At 42.3% G+C, this 14,924-nt stretch overlaps 1 protein-coding gene and 11 non-coding genes across 12 annotated transcripts in view; 8 read left to right on the top strand and 4 right to left on the bottom strand.

The window, feature by feature from the left end:
- Positions 1-14,924, top strand: part of LOC137302074 (zona pellucida sperm-binding protein 3-like) — a 243,342-nt gene that overhangs the window by 74,603 nt on the left and 153,815 nt on the right. The gene's annotated exons all lie outside the window — the stretch shown is intronic.
- On the bottom strand, positions 488-559 carry trnad-guc (transfer RNA aspartic acid (anticodon GUC)). The gene has a single exon. It is a non-coding gene; the product is annotated as a tRNA-Asp (tRNA).
- On the top strand, positions 1,521-1,592 carry trnad-guc (transfer RNA aspartic acid (anticodon GUC)). Its single transcript has one exon. It is a non-coding gene; the product is annotated as a tRNA-Asp (tRNA).
- Positions 2,630-2,701, bottom strand: trnad-guc (transfer RNA aspartic acid (anticodon GUC)). Its single transcript has one exon. It is a non-coding gene; the product is annotated as a tRNA-Asp (tRNA).
- Positions 3,663-3,734, top strand: trnad-guc (transfer RNA aspartic acid (anticodon GUC)). Its single transcript has one exon. It is a non-coding gene; the product is annotated as a tRNA-Asp (tRNA).
- Positions 5,801-5,872, top strand: trnad-guc (transfer RNA aspartic acid (anticodon GUC)). Its single transcript has one exon. It is a non-coding gene; the product is annotated as a tRNA-Asp (tRNA).
- Positions 6,906-6,977, bottom strand: trnad-guc (transfer RNA aspartic acid (anticodon GUC)). The gene has a single exon. It is a non-coding gene; the product is annotated as a tRNA-Asp (tRNA).
- Positions 7,939-8,010, top strand: trnad-guc (transfer RNA aspartic acid (anticodon GUC)). Its single transcript has one exon. It is a non-coding gene; the product is annotated as a tRNA-Asp (tRNA).
- On the top strand, positions 10,077-10,148 carry trnad-guc (transfer RNA aspartic acid (anticodon GUC)). Its single transcript has one exon. It is a non-coding gene; the product is annotated as a tRNA-Asp (tRNA).
- Positions 11,186-11,257, bottom strand: trnad-guc (transfer RNA aspartic acid (anticodon GUC)). The gene has a single exon. It is a non-coding gene; the product is annotated as a tRNA-Asp (tRNA).
- Positions 12,219-12,290, top strand: trnad-guc (transfer RNA aspartic acid (anticodon GUC)). The gene has a single exon. It is a non-coding gene; the product is annotated as a tRNA-Asp (tRNA).
- Positions 14,357-14,428, top strand: trnad-guc (transfer RNA aspartic acid (anticodon GUC)). The gene has a single exon. It is a non-coding gene; the product is annotated as a tRNA-Asp (tRNA).

Raw genomic sequence — 14,924 nt, 5'->3', positions numbered from 1 at the left:
ACGTGTACACCAATAACCTGAAAGTAACACAGGACTACTTGACAAACAGTGGAAGCAGCATGCTGTGGACAGAGCTAAACGATCCCACAAACAACGGATCAGATCAAAGCTCTGCAGTCCTGCCACACCCATTTGTGAATGATGGTGGATAATTCAACAACTAATGGGAAGAGGCTCTATGAACATCCCCATCCTCAATGATGGTAAAGCCCAGCGTGTGAGTGCAAAGTTTTAGAAACCGTCTTCAGCCAGAAGTGCCGAGTGGATGATCCATCTCGGCCTCCTCCCGAAATCCCCAACATCACAGAAACCAGTCGAACATCGAGGTGAAGAGTGAAGCTGAGAGCAGATTTTAAAACCGCTGGAATATCAGTGAAATTAAATCGGGGAAAGTGGGAAACTCCGAGTCAGTTTTACACTGTATATTCCGCATCGAATATTAGAGATAAATGAGAGAAAAAGCTTTAAAAGGCGGCAAATGTTTAATCTCCCCGTCGGGGAATTGAACCCCGGTCTCCCGCGTGACAGGCGGGGATACTCACCACTATACTAACGAGGAACTGCTGCATTGACTGTGCACTCATCCCAGATGGTGTTAGACATGCTTCACGTATCAGTGCATTTCTTTTAACTATTTATTTGATGACAGTTTGTTTCATTTTCCGCGGGCCACTCTTGAAAGAACCATTTCCATTTCCATCTCTTTGTTAGACAACGACAACTGACTCTGTCTTTCTTTCGTTCTTTCTCTCTTATCGTGGTGAGTTGCCCCACCTTAGTCCGGGGTTTAATACCCCGACTGGGAGGTAGCAGTTTTCAGACGCTAACTTTTAATTTTATGTCTTCGCCGAGCTTCTTCCTAAACAAAAACTACAGAGCAAAAAAACAGGTGATTGTCACTTTCAGAATATTATTGTACGGAGACTATTTGAGGACTGGATGCAGAGCAATTGTGATTTTTGCCGACTGGTGATTAAGGTGACAGATTCGAAATTCATTCATTTCCCCCGCGCAGGTTCAAATCTGACAGACTTCAGATCCCGTCATTCATCAACCTGTTTCATCTCTGCGTTTCAAAATTCAGCAAGTTTCTTCTAGAATTAATAATTCTTAAGTGAATTAAAATTCCACAGCATTGAGTACCTCGAGTTTTATGCTCATTTTAATTGATCTGCAAGATTTCACGAAATCAACGACAGAAATGGAACAAAAATCAGCCAAATTATCCATATTCTGACTCTCAGTATTTCTGAGTCAATCCATGTGTATGTGTGTCTGTGTCTGTCTGTCTGTCTGTGTATGTGCCTCATATTTTCTATATTTTCCTGAGAAGATCTGTCTCACTCTCTCCCGCGTTACCCACATCATGATCCAACATGAGATGGAAAAGTGGTCGGTAATTCTTCTTTCAACAGTGGTCCGTGGAAAGTTAAACAAACTGTCATCAAATGAACAGTTCAAACAGATTCACTGAAACGTGAAGCATCTGTGGTGAATATACGGCAAATGTCGGCACGAATTCCTCGTTAGTATAGTGGTGAGTATCCCCGCCTGTCACGCGGGAGACCGGGGTTCAATTCCCCGACGAGGAGGTTATTGCTGCTTTCGAAGCTTCACTTTAATTTATCTGCAATATTGGATGTTGAAAATACAATGAAAAACTGACTCGGCCTTTCCCACTTCCACAAATTGATTTCACAGCGATTTTAAAAATCTGCTCTCTGCCTCACGCTTCAGCTCGATGTGAGAACCACAATGATGGGCAAGAAATGAAACGCAGAATCGCGCTGTCACCAGCCCGAAACAGAGAGAGACAGGTCTCGGAACAGGCGCAGACATGAAAGATCTCACATACAGCAATGAAAAGGATGCATGTTTCAGTGAATCTATTTTAACGACTTCTTTGATGACAATTTGATTAACTTTCCACATGCCACTGTTGAAAGAAGACTTACTTTCTATCTCTTTGTTAGTCAAGGTTCAGAGAAAAATTATTTGGGGAGCAGGTTAAAAGTGACAGATAGAAAGAAAGAGAGGGACACTCAGAAACGCATATAACAAGTGAGACAGACATAGTCATATTCACACATACACAAACACACACATTCCGAGCTACATAAACACTCGCACACAGACATATACACGTGTACACCAATAACCTGAAAGTAACACAGGACTACTTGACAAACAGTGGAAGCAGCATGCTGTGGACAGAGCTAAACGATCCCACAAACAACGGATCAGATCAAAGCTCTGCAGTCCTGCCACACCCATTTGTGAATGATGGTGGATAATTCAACAACTAATGGGAAGAGGCTCTATGAACATCCCCATCCTCAATGATGGTAAAGCCCAGCGTGTGAGTGCAAAGTTTTAGAAACCGTCTTCAGCCAGAAGTGCCGAGTGGATGATCCATCTCGGCCTCCTCCCGAAATCCCCAACATCACAGAAACCAGTCGAACATCGAGGTGAAGAGTGAAGCTGAGAGCAGATTTTAAAACCGCTGGAATATCAGTGAAATTAAATCGGGGAAAGTGGGAAACTCCGAGTCAGTTTTACACTGTATATTCCGCATCGAATATTAGAGATAAATGAGAGAAAAAGCTTTAAAAGGCGGCAAATGTTTAATCTCCCCGTCGGGGAATTGAACCCCGGTCTCCCGCGTGACAGGCGGGGATACTCACCACTATACTAACGAGGAACTGCTGCATTGATTGTGCACTCATCCCAGATGGTGTTAGACATGCTTCACGTATCAGTGCATTTCTTTTAACTATTTATTTGATGACAGTTTGTTTCATTTTCCGCGGGCCACTCTTGAAAGAACCATTTCCATTTCCATCTCTTTGTTAGACAACGACAACTGACTCTGTCTTTCTTTCGTTCTTTCTCTCTTATCGTGGTGAGTTGCCCCACCTTAGTCCGGGGTTTAATACCCCGACTGGGAGGTAGCAGTTTTCAGACGCTAACTTTTAATTTTATGTCTTCGCCGAGCTTCTTCCTAAACAAAAACTACAGAGCAAAAAAACAGGTGATTGTCACTTTCAGAATATTATTGTACGGAGACTATTTGAGGACTGGATGCAGAGCAATTGTGATTTTTGCTGACTGGTGATTAAGGTGACAGATTCGAAATTCATTCATTTCCCCCGCGCAGGTTCAAATCTGACAGACTTCAGATCCCGTCATTCATCAACCTGTTTCATCTCTGCGTTTCAAAATTCAGCAAGTTTCTTCTAGAATTAATAATTCTTAAGTGAATTAAAATTCCACAGCATTGAGTACCTCGAGTTTTATGCTCATTTTAATTGATCTGCAAGATTTCACGAAATCAACGACAGAAATGGAACAAAAATCAGCCAAATTATCCATATTCTGACTCTCAGTATTTCTGAGTCAATCCATGTGTATGTGTGTCTGTGTCTGTCTGTCTGTCTGTGTATGTGCCTCATATTTTCTATATTTTCCTGAGAAGATCTGTCTCACTCTCTCCCGCGTTACCCACATCATGATCCAACATGAGATGGAAAAGTGGTCGGTAATTCTTCTTTCAACAGTGGTCCGTGGAAAGTTAAACAAACTGTCATCAAATGAACAGTTCAAACAGATTCACTGAAACGTGAAGCATCTGTGGTGAATATACAGCAAATGTCTGCACGAATTCCTCGTTAGTATAGTGGTGAGTATCCCCGCCTGTCACGCGGGAGACCGGGGTTCAATTCCCCGACGAGGAGGTTATTGCTGCTTTCGAAGCTTCACTTTAATTTATCTGCAATATTGGATGTTGAAAATACAATGAAAAACTGACTCGGCCTTTCCCACTTCCACAAATTGATTTCACAGCGATTTTAAAAATCTGCTCTCTGCCTCACGCTTCAGCTCGATGTGAGAACCACAATGATGGGCAAGAAATGAAACGCAGAATCGCGCTGTCACCAGCCCGAAACAGAGAGAGACAGGTCTCGGAACAGGCGCAGACATGAAAGATCTCACATACAGCAATGAAAAGGATGCATGTTTCAGTGAATCTATTTTAACGACTTCTTTGATGACAATTTGATTAACTTTCCACATGCCACTGTTGAAAGAAGACTTACTTTCTATCTCTTTGTTAGTCAAGGTTCAGAGAAAAATTATTTGGGGAGCAGGTTAAAAGTGACAGATAGAAAGAAAGAGAGGGACACTCAGAAACGCATATAACAAGTGAGACAGACATAGTCATATTCACACATACACAAACACACACATTCCGAGCTACATAAACACTCGCACACAGACATATACACACACCAATAACCTGAAAGTAACACAGGACTACTTGACAAACAGTGGAAGCAGCATGCTGTGGACAGAGCTAAACGATCCCACAAACAACGGATCAGATCAAAGCTCTGCAGTCCTGCCACACCCATTTGTGAATGATGGTGGATAATTCAACAACTAATGGGAAGAGGCTCTATGAACATCCCCATCCTCAATGATGGTAAAGCCCAGCGTGTGAGTGCAAAGTTTTAGAAACCGTCTTCAGCCAGAAGTGCCGAGTGGATGATCCATCTCGGCCTCCTCCCGAAATCCCCAACATCACAGAAACCAGTCGAACATCGAGGTGAAGAGTGAAGCTGAGAGCAGATTTTAAAACCGCTGGAATATCAGTGAAATTAAATCGGGGAAAGTGGGAAACTCCGAGTCAGTTTTACACTGTATATTCCGCAGCGAATATTAGAGATAAATGAGAGAAAAAGCTTTAAAAGGCGGCAAATGTTTAATCTCCCCGTCGGGGAATTGAACCCCGGTCTCCCGCGTGACAGGCGGGGATACTCACCACTATACAAACGAGGAACTGCTGCATTGACTGTGCACTCATCCCAGATGGTGTTAGACATGCTTCACGTATCAGTGCATTTCTTTTAACTATTTATTTGATGACAGTTTGTTTCATTTTCCGCGGGCCACTCTTGAAAGAACCATTTCCATTTCCATCTCTTTGTTAGACAACGACAACTGACTCTGTCTTTCTTTCGTTCTTTCTCTCTTATCGTGGTGAGTTGCCCCACCTTAGTCCGGGGTTTAATACCCCGACTGGGAGGTAGCAGTTTTCAGACGCTAACTTTTAATTTTATGTCTTCGCCGAGCTTCTTCCTAAACAAAAACTACAGAGCAAAAAAACAGGTGATTGTCACTTTCAGAATATTATTGTACGGAGACTATTTGAGGACTGGATGCAGAGCAATTGTGATTTTTGCTGACTGGTGATTAAGGTGACAGATTCGAAATTCATTCATTTCCCCCGCGCAGGTTCAAATCTGACAGACTTCAGATCCCGTCATTCATCAACCTGTTTCATCTCTGCGTTTCAAAATTCAGCAAGTTTCTTCTAGAATTAATAATTCTTAAGTGAATTAAAATTCCACAGCATTGAGTACCTCGAGTTTTATGCTCATTTTAATTGATCTGCAAGATTTCACGAAATCAACGACAGAAATGGAACAAAAATCAGCCAAATTATCCATATTCTGACTCTCAGTATTTCTGAGTCAATCCATGTGTATGTGTGTCTGTGTCTGTCTGTCTGTCTGTGTATGTGCCTCATATTTTCTATATTTTCCTGAGAAGATCTGTCTCACTCTCTCCCGCGTTACCCACATCATGATCCAACATGAGATGGAAAAGTGGTCGGTAATTCTTCTTTCAACAGTGGTCCGTGGAAAGTTAAACAAACTGTCATCAAATGAACAGTTCAAACAGATTCACTGAAACGTGAAGCATCTGTGGTGAATATACGGCAAATGTCGGCACGAATTCCTCGTTAGTATAGTGGTGAGTATCCCCGCCTGTCACGCGGGAGACCGGGGTTCAATTCCCCGACGAGGAGGTTATTGCTGCTTTCGAAGCTTCACTTTAATTTATCTGCAATATTGGATGTTGAAAATACAATGAAAAACTGACTCGGCCTTTCCCACTTCCACAAATTGATTTCACAGCGATTTTAAAAATCTGCTCTCTGCCTCACGCTTCAGCTCGATGTGAGAACCACAATGATGGGCAAGAAATGAAACGCAGAATCGCGCTGTCACCAGCCCGAAACAGAGAGAGACAGGTCTCGGAACAGGCGCAGACATGAAAGATCTCACATACAGCAATGAAAAGGATGCATGTTTCAGTGAATCTATTTTAACGACTTCTTTGATGACAATTTGATTAACTTTCCACATGCCACTGTTGAAAGAAGACTTACTTTCTATCTCTTTGTTAGTCAAGGTTCAGAGAAAAATTATTTGGGGAGCAGGTTAAAAGTGACAGATAGAAAGAAAGAGAGGGACACTCAGAAACGCATATAACAAGTGAGACAGACATAGTCATATTCACACATACACAAACACACACATTCCGAGCTACATAAACACTCGCACACAGACATATACACACACCAATAACCTGAAAGTAACACAGGACTACTTGACAAACAGTGGAAGCAGCATGCTGTGGACAGAGCTAAACGATCCCACAAACAACGGATCAGATCAAAGCTCTGCAGTCCTGCCACACCCATTTGTGAATGATGGTGGATAATTCAACAACTAATGGGAAGAGGCTCTATGAACATCCCCATCCTCAATGATGGTAAAGCCCAGCGTGTGAGTGCAAAGTTTTAGAAACCGTCTTCAGCCAGAAGTGCCGAGTGGATGATCCATCTCGGCCTCCTCCCGAAATCCCCAACATCACAGAAACCAGTCGAACATCGAGGTGAAGAGTGAAGCTGAGAGCAGATTTTAAAACCGCTGGAATATCAGTGAAATTAAATCGGGGAAAGTGGGAAACTCCGAGTCAGTTTTACACTGTATATTCCGCATCGAATATTAGAGATAAATGAGAGAAAAAGCTTTAAAAGGCGGCAAATGTTTAATCTCCCCGTCGGGGAATTGAACCCCGGTCTCCCGCGTGACAGGCGGGGATACTCACCACTATACTAACGAGGAACTGCTGCATTGATTGTGCACTCATCCCAGATGGTGTTAGACATGCTTCACGTATCAGTGCATTTCTTTTAACTATTTATTTGATGACAGTTTGTTTCATTTTCCGCGGGCCACTCTTGAAAGAACCATTTCCATTTCCATCTCTTTGTTAGACAACGACAACTGACTCTGTCTTTCTTTCGTTCTTTCTCTCTTATCGTGGTGAGTTGCCCCACCTTAGTCCGGGGTTTAATACCCCGACTGGGAGGTAGCAGTTTTCAGACGCTAACTTTTAATTTTATGTCTTCGCCGAGCTTCTTCCTAAACAAAAACTACAGAGCAAAAAAACAGGTGATTGTCACTTTCAGAATATTATTGTACGGAGACTATTTGAGGACTGGATGCAGAGCAATTGTGATTTTTGCTGACTGGTGATTAAGGTGACAGATTCGAAATTCATTCATTTCCCCCGCGCAGGTTCAAATCTGACAGACTTCAGATCCCGTCATTCATCAACCTGTTTCATCTCTGCGTTTCAAAATTCAGCAAGTTTCTTCTAGAATTAATAATTCTTAAGTGAATTAAAATTCCACAGCATTGAGTACCTCGAGTTTTATGCTCATTTTAATTGATCTGCAAGATTTCACGAAATCAACGACAGAAATGGAACAAAAATCAGCCAAATTATCCATATTCTGACTCTCAGTATTTCTGAGTCAATCCATGTGTATGTGTGTCTGTGTCTGTCTGTCTGTCTGTGTATGTGCCTCATATTTTCTATATTTTCCTGAGAAGATCTGTCTCACTCTCTCCCGCGTTACCCACATCATGATCCAACATGAGATGGAAAAGTGGTCGGTAATTCTTCTTTCAACAGTGGTCCGTGGAAAGTTAAACAAACTGTCATCAAATGAACAGTTCAAACAGATTCACTGAAACGTGAAGCATCTGTGGTGAATATACAGCAAATGTCTGCACGAATTCCTCGTTAGTATAGTGGTGAGTATCCCCGCCTGTCACGCGGGAGACCGGGGTTCAATTCCCCGACGAGGAGGTTATTGCTGCTTTCGAAGCTTCACTTTAATTTATCTGCAATATTGGATGTTGAAAATACAATGAAAAACTGACTCGGCCTTTCCCACTTCCACAAATTGATTTCACAGCGATTTTAAAAATCTGCTCTCTGCCTCACGCTTCAGCTCGATGTGAGAACCACAATGATGGGCAAGAAATGAAACGCAGAATCGCGCTGTCACCAGCCCGAAACAGAGAGAGACAGGTCTCGGAACAGGCGCAGACATGAAAGATCTCACATACAGCAATGAAAAGGATGCATGTTTCAGTGAATCTATTTTAACGACTTCTTTGATGACAATTTGATTAACTTTCCACATGCCACTGTTGAAAGAAGACTTACTTTCTATCTCTTTGTTAGTCAAGGTTCAGAGAAAAATTATTTGGGGAGCAGGTTAAAAGTGACAGATAGAAAGAAAGAGAGGGACACTCAGAAACGCATATAACAAGTGAGACAGACATAGTCATATTCACACATACACAAACACACACATTCCGAGCTACATAAACACTCGCACACAGACATATACACACACCAATAACCTGAAAGTAACACAGGACTACTTGACAAACAGTGGAAGCAGCATGCTGTGGACAGAGCTAAACGATCCCACAAACAACGGATCAGATCAAAGCTCTGCAGTCCTGCCACACCCATTTGTGAATGATGGTGGATAATTCAACAACTAATGGGAAGAGGCTCTATGAACATCCCCATCCTCAATGATGGTAAAGCCCAGCGTGTGAGTGCAAAGTTTTAGAAACCGTCTTCAGCCAGAAGTGCCGAGTGGATGATCCATCTCGGCCTCCTCCCGAAATCCCCAACATCACAGAAACCAGTCGAACATCGAGGTGAAGAGTGAAGCTGAGAGCAGATTTTAAAACCGCTGGAATATCAGTGAAATTAAATCGGGGAAAGTGGGAAACTCCGAGTCAGTTTTACACTGTATATTCCGCATCGAATATTAGAGATAAATGAGAGAAAAAGCTTTAAAAGGCGGCAAATGTTTAATCTCCCCGTCGGGGAATTGAACCCCGGCCTCCCGCGTGACAGGCGGGGATACTCACCACTATACAAACGAGGAACTGCTGCATTGACTGTGCACTCATCCCAGATGGTGTTAGACATGCTTCACGTATCAGTGCATTTCTTTTAACTATTTATTTGATGACAGTTTGTTTCATTTTCCGCGGGCCACTCTTGAAAGAACCATTTCCATTTCCATCTCTTTGTTAGACAACGACAACTGACTCTGTCTTTCTTTCGTTCTTTCTCTCTTATCGTGGTGAGTTGCCCCACCTTAGTCCGGGGTTTAATACCCCGACTGGGAGGTAGCAGTTTTCAGACGCTAACTTTTAATTTTATGTCTTCGCCGAGCTTCTTCCTAAACAAAAACTACAGAGCAAAAAAACAGGTGATTGTCACTTTCAGAATATTATTGTACGGAGACTATTTGAGGACTGGATGCAGAGCAATTGTGATTTTTGCTGACTGGTGATTAAGGTGACAGATTCGAAATTCATTCATTTCCCCCGCGCAGGTTCAAATCTGACAGACTTCAGATCCCGTCATTCATCAACCTGTTTCATCTCTGCGTTTCAAAATTCAGCAAGTTTCTTCTAGAATTAATAATTCTTAAGTGAATTAAAATTCCACAGCATTGAGTACCTCGAGTTTTATGCTCATTTTAATTGATCTGCAAGATTTCACGAAATCAACGACAGAAATGGAACAAAAATCAGCCAAATTATCCATATTCTGACTCTCAGTATTTCTGAGTCAATCCATGTGTATGTGTGTCTGTGTCTGTCTGTCTGTCTGTGTATGTGCCTCATATTTTCTATATTTTCCTGAGAAGATCTGTCTCACTCTCTCCCGCGTTACCCACATCATGATCCAACATGAGATGGAAAAGTGGTCGGTAATTCTTCTTTCAACAGTGGTCCGTGGAAAGTTAAACAAACTGTCATCAAATGAACAGTTCAAACAGATTCACTGAAACGTGAAGCATCTGTGGTGAATATACGGCAAATGTCGGCACGAATTCCTCGTTAGTATAGTGGTGAGTATCCCCGCCTGTCACGCGGGAGACCGGGGTTCAATTCCCCGACGAGGAGGTTATTGCTGCTTTCGAAGCTTCACTTTAATTTATCTGCAATATTGGATGTTGAAAATACAATGAAAAACTGACTCGGCCTTTCCCACTTCCACAAATTGATTTCACAGCGATTTTAAAAATCTGCTCTCTGCCTCACGCTTCAGCTCGATGTGAGAACCACAATGATGGGCAAGAAATGAAACGCAGAATCGCGCTGTCACCAGCCCGAAACAGAGAGAGACAGGTCTCGGAACAGGCGCAGACATGAAAGATCTCACATACAGCAATGAAAAGGATGCATGTTTCAGTGAATCTATTTTAACGACTTCTTTGATGACAATTTGATTAACTTTCCACATGCCACTGTTGAAAGAAGACTTACTTTCTATCTCTTTGTTAGTCAAGGTTCAGAGAAAAATTATTTGGGGAGCAGGTTAAAAGTGACAGATAGAAAGAAAGAGAGGGACACTCAGAAACGCATATAACAAGTGAGACAGACATAGTCATATTCACACATACACAAACACACACATTCCGAGCTACATAAACACTCGCACACAGACATATACACGTGTACACCAATAACCTGAAAGTAACACAGGACTACTTGACAAACAGTGGAAGCAGCATGCTGTGGACAGAGCTAAACGATCCCACAAACAACGGATCAGATCAAAGCTCTGCAGTCCTGCCACACCCATTTGTGAATGATGGTGGATAATTCAACAACTAATGGGAAGAGGCTCTATGAACATCCCCATCCTCAATGATGGTAAAGCCCAGCGTGTGAGTGCAAAGTTTTAGAAACCGTCTTCAGCCAGAAGTGCCGAGTGGATGATCCATCTCGGCCTCCTCCCGAAATCCCCAACATCACAGAAACCAGTCGAACATCGAGGTGAAGAGTGAAGCTGAGAGCAGATTTTAAAACCGCTGGAATATCAGTGAAATTAAATCGGGGAAAGTGGGAAACTCCGAGTCAGTTTTACACTGTATATTCCGCATCGAATATTAGAGATAAATGAGAGAAAAAGCTTTAAAAGGCGGCAAATGTTTAATCTCCCCGTCGGGGAATTGAACCCCGGTCTCCCGCGTGACAGGCGGGGATACTCACCACTATACTAACGAGGAACTGCTGCATTGACTGTGCACTCATCCCAGATGGTGTTAGACATGCTTCACGTATCAGTGCATTTCTTTTAACTATTTATTTGATGACAGCTTGTTTCATTTTCCGCGGGCCACTCTTGAAAGAACCATTTCCATTTCCATCTCTTTGTTAGACAACGACAACTGACTCTGTCTTTCTTTCGTTCTTTCTCTCTTATCGTGGTGAGTTGCCCCACCTTAGTCCGGGGTTTAATACCCCGACTGGGAGGTAGCAGTTTTCAGACGCTAACTTTTAATTTTATGTCTTCGCCGAGCTTCTTCCTAAACAAAAACTACAGAGCAAAAAAACAGGTGATTGTCACTTTCAGAATATTATTGTACGGAGACTATTTGAGGACTGGATGCAGAGCAATTGTGATTTTTGCTGACTGGTGATTAAGGTGACAGATTCGAAATTCATTCATTTCCCCCGCGCAGGTTCAAATCTGACAGACTTCAGATCCCGTCATTCATCAACCTGTTTCATCTCTGCGTTTCAAAATTCAGCAAGTTTCTTCTAGAATTAATAATTCTTAAGTGAATTAAAATTCCACAGCATTGAGTACCTCGAGTTTTATGCTCATTTTAATTGATCTGCAAGATTTCACGAAATCAACGACAGAAATGGAACAAAAATCAGCCAAATTATCCATATTCTGACTCTCAGTATTTCTGAGTCAATCCATGTGTATGTGTGTCTGTGTCTGTCTGTCTGTCTGTGTATGTGCCTCATATTTTCTATATTTTCCTGAGAAGATCTGTCTCACTCTCTCCCGCGTTACCCACATCATGATCCAACATGAGATGGAAAAGTGGTCGGTAATTCTTCTTTCAACAGTGGTCCGTGGAAAGTTAAACAAACTGTCATCAAATGAACAGTTCAAACAGATTCACTGAAACGTGAAGCATCTGTGGTGAATATACAGCAAATGTCTGCACGAATTCCTCGTTAGTATAGTGGTGAGTATCCCCGCCTGTCACGCGGGAGACCGGGGTTCAATTCCCCGACGAGGAGGTTATTGCTGCTTTCGAAGCTTCACTTTAATTTATCTGAAATATTGGATGTTGAAAATACAATGAAAAACTGACTCGGCCTTTCCCACTTCCACAAATTGATTTCACAGCGATTTTAAAAATCTGCTCTCTGCCTCACGCTTCAGCTCGATGTGAGAACCACAATGATGGGCAAGAAATGAAACGCAGAATCGCGCTGTCACCAGCCCGAAACAGAGAGAGACAGGTCTCGGAACAGGCGCAAACATGAAAGATCTCACATACAGCAATGAAAAGGATGCATGTTTCAGTGAATCTATTTTAACGACTTCTTTGATGACAATTTGATTAACTTTCCACATGCCACTGTTGAAAGAAGACTTACTTTCTATCTCTTTGTTAGTCAAGGTTCAGAGAAAAATTATTTGGGGAGCAGGTTAAAAGTGACAGATAGAAAGAAAGAGAGGGACACTCAGAAACGCATATAACAAGTGAGACAGACATAGTCATATTCACACATACACAAACACACACATTCCGAGCTACATAAACACTCGCACACAGACATATACACACACCAATAACCTGAAAGTAACACAGGACTACTTGACAAACAGTGGAAGCAGCATGCTGTGGACAGAGCTAAACGATCCCACAAACAACGGATCAGATCAAAGCTCTGCAGTCCTGCCACACCCATTTGTGAATGATGGTGGATAATTCAACAACTAATGGGAAGAGGCTCTATGAACATCCCCATCCTCAATGATGGTAAAGCCCAGCGTGTGAGTGCAAAGTTTTAGAAACCGTCTTCAGCCAGAAGTGCCGAGTGGATGATCCATCTCGGCCTCCTCCCGAAATCCCCAACATCACAGAAACCAGTCGAACATCGAGGTGAAGAGTGAAGCTGAGAGCAGATTTTAAAACCGCTGGAATATCAGTGAAATTAAATCGGGGAAAGTGGGAAACTCCGAGTCAGTTTTACACTGTATATTCCGCATCGAATATTAGAGATAAATGAGAGAAAAAGCTTTAAAAGGCGGCAAATGTTTAATCTCCCCGTCGGGGAATTGAACCCCGGTCTCCCGCGTGACAGGCGGGGATACTCACCACTATACAAACGAGGAACTGCTGCATTGACTGTGCACTCATCCCAGATGGTGTTAGACATGCTTCACGTATCAGTGCATTTCTTTTAACTATTTATTTGATGACAGTTTGTTTCATTTTCCGCGGGCCACTCTTGAAAGAACCATTTCCATTTCCATCTCTTTGTTAGACAACGACAACTGACTCTGTCTTTCTTTCGTTCTTTCTCTCTTATCGTGGTGAGTTGCCCCACCTTAGTCCGGGGTTTAATACCCCGACTGGGAGGTAGCAGTTTTCAGACGCTAACTTTTAATTTTATGTCTTCGCCGAGCTTCTTCCTAAACAAAAACTACAGAGCAAAAAAACAGGTGATTGTCACTTTCAGAATATTATTGTACGGAGACTATTTGAGGACTGGATGCAGAGCAATTGTGATTTTTGCTGACTGGTGATTAAGGTGACAGATTCGAAATTCATTCATTTCCCCCGCGCAGGTTCAAATCTGACAGACTTCAGATCCCGTCATTCATCAACCTGTTTCATCTCTGCGTTTCAAAATTCAGCAAGTTTCTTCTAGAATTAATAATTCTTAAGTGAATTAAAATTCCACAGCATTGAGTACCTCGAGTTTTATGCTCATTTTAATTGATCTGCAAGATTTCACGAAATCAACGACAGAAATGGAACAAAAATCAGCCAAATTATCCATATTCTGACTCTCAGTATTTCTGAGTCAATCCATGTGTATGTGTGTCTGTGTCTGTCTGTCTGTCTGTGTATGTGCCTCATATTTTCTATATTTTCCTGAGAAGATCTGTCTCACTCTCTCCCGCGTTACCCACATCATGATCCAACATGAGATGGAAAAGTGGTCGGTAATTCTTCTTTCAACAGTGGTCCGTGGAAAGTTAAACAAACTGTCATCAAATGAACAGTTCAAACAGATTCACTGAAACGTGAAGCATCTGTGGTGAATATACGGCAAATGTCGGCACGAATTCCTCGTTAGTATAGTGGTGAGTATCCCCGCCTGTCACGCGGGAGACCGGGGTTCAATTCCCCGACGAGGAGGTTATTGCTGCTTTCGAAGCTTCACTTTAATTTATCTGCAATATTGGATGTTGAAAATACAATGAAAAACTGACTCGGCCTTTCCCACTTCCACAAATTGATTTCACAGCGATTTTAAAAATCTGCTCTCTGCCTCACGCTTCAGCTCGATGTGAGAACCACAATGATGGGCAAGAAATGAAACGCAGAATCGCGCTGTCACCAGCCCGAAACAGAGAGAGACAGGTCTCGGAACAGGCGCAGACATGAAAGATCTCACATACAGCAATGAAAAGGATGCATGTTTCAGTGAATCTATTTTAACGACTTCTTTGATGACAATTTGATTAACTTTCCACATGCCACTGTTGAAAGAAGACTTACTTTCTATCTCTTTGTTAGTCAAGGTTCAGAGAAAAATTATTTGGGGAGCAGGTTAAAAGTGACAGATAGAAAGAAAGAGAGGGACACTCAGAAACGCATATAACAAGTGAGACAGACATAGTCATATTCACAC

This window comes from Heptranchias perlo, chromosome 35, assembly GCF_035084215.1.
Source record: "Heptranchias perlo isolate sHepPer1 chromosome 35, sHepPer1.hap1, whole genome shotgun sequence".
Taxonomy (NCBI): Eukaryota; Metazoa; Chordata; class Chondrichthyes; order Hexanchiformes; family Hexanchidae; genus Heptranchias; species Heptranchias perlo.
The sequence above is the reverse complement of the archived record's forward strand: the minus strand, read 5'-3'. Positions and strand labels throughout refer to the sequence as shown.